Source organism: Aplysia californica, unplaced genomic scaffold (genome assembly GCF_000002075.1).
Source record: "Aplysia californica isolate F4 #8 unplaced genomic scaffold, AplCal3.0 scaffold00116, whole genome shotgun sequence".
NCBI classification, from domain to species: domain Eukaryota; kingdom Metazoa; phylum Mollusca; class Gastropoda; order Aplysiida; family Aplysiidae; genus Aplysia; species Aplysia californica.
Window position 1 is genome coordinate 583934 of NW_004797386.1, and position 1771 is coordinate 585704.

Below are 1771 nucleotides of genomic sequence, written 5' to 3' on the forward strand. Positions count from 1 at the left end.
TCTCTCTCTCTCTCTCTCCTTCAAGTGTCTCTCTACCGCTCTTTCTTTCGTTTTCACTCTTTCTCTCATAATCTCCTTTTCTGTGCGTTTTTTTTTTTTCAAACAATACACTTTAATAAATTAATAATCAATTTTCTTTTTGATCTGTATAAAGTAGAAGGGAACGCGTTATTGATTTCCCCTACAGAAAGATTTCTCGTTGTTTTCTTTCCTGAAATTTTCAATGAATAGTAAGTGCACATATGTGATGCAGCGTGGTGGAATCAGGCTCTCTTCAATTTTTGGGCATATTGAGCTATTGGTATCATCTTAGAGCTTGTTCATTTATCTTGCTTTCAATGAAAAAATTACCCACCCATCTTCAATAGAAGTGGGGATATTTCGGATTGAAGGAGGTGGGGGGTCACCTGGTTTAGGAGGTAAAATTAGCGAGAAAATGGCCGCCAAAACTTGGTAAATTCCAAAGCTGGAGAGTCCATGGACACTGTAAATTTATATTTTTGTGCCTTTAATCAACGTTGTCGGTGAAATCCTTTAAGGAATGTGTTTATAAATGGACATAAAAGGTGTTGAGCCAAAAAACAGAAATTTGATAAAAACTGCTAAGCAATGAGAAAACTGCTGTTTTCTTCGATTTCATTATTTTGACGAGAGCCTGATTCCACCACGCTGCCTCACATATCATTAAAAGGAGTTTGCGAATAGAAATGATTTTGCAATAAGTGAAAAGAGGTAAAATTGTCTGACATTTGAGAAACAAAAAAGCGACAGGAACGGGGGTCAATGAAATTGTGTGTTGTTTCAGTTTTTGTGTCATTAGTAATTTTGTTCTGTTGTTGTTGCTCTTATTTCTACTATGTTATGATTATCGTTGTTGTTTTTGCTGGTGTTGTGTTTAATGTATTTGTCGTTGGCGATACTCTGTTCGTTGTTGTTGTTGTTGTGTGTGTGTGGTAGCCTCTCCGTTCGAAATGTTTGGAGCCCCGAAGAGCGTGCTCTTCACCACGGTCCCCGCCTCTCTTTCCTAGCGAGTGAGGCAGTCCAACCTCCCTAATTCCTCCCCAAAGAGATCCACCGCCGGATCGTTGTTGTTGTTGTTGATGGTGTGATCATTGTTATTTACTTCTGATTTGGAAGGCATGTTTCCCTTGCTGGTTTTTTATGTCATCTTTTGTTTTCTCTTTTGTTTCGATCGAACGGTAAAATCATAATATTATACTTACTTATCTACCTTCCTGTCTACCTACATACCTGTCTATCTACCTACCTACCAACCTACCTGTCTACCTACCTACCTACCTACCTACCTGCCTACCTACCTACCTACTTACTTACTTACTTGGTTGAAGCATAGGCATCAGTGCAGGCGGCACAATGCCATAGCTCCTCATCCCTCCTCTCCAGGATCCATATTGAAAGGGTCTGCCTGCTGATTGTGCCAGTTATCAGCTGGTTGGATATTCTTCTGGCTTTTCCACGCAGTTTGCTGTCTCTTCCCGACCCTCTAGAGACACCAGTCTTTCCACTTTGTGCAAAATCTTATAACACACAAGGAAGAGTACTATTTCAAAAAAAGAGCACTACACCCTCACGACTAAGGGGAAATATTTCGAATAGGACAAAACAAATCAAACTGTGAAATCCACTCGGATTTATTTTATTATTGATTATTCCTATCATCCACAATTAGATGTTAGGTTCGTAATAATAATAATAATAAGAAGAAGAAGAAGAAGAAGAAGAAGAAGAAGAAGAAGAAGAAGAAGAAGAA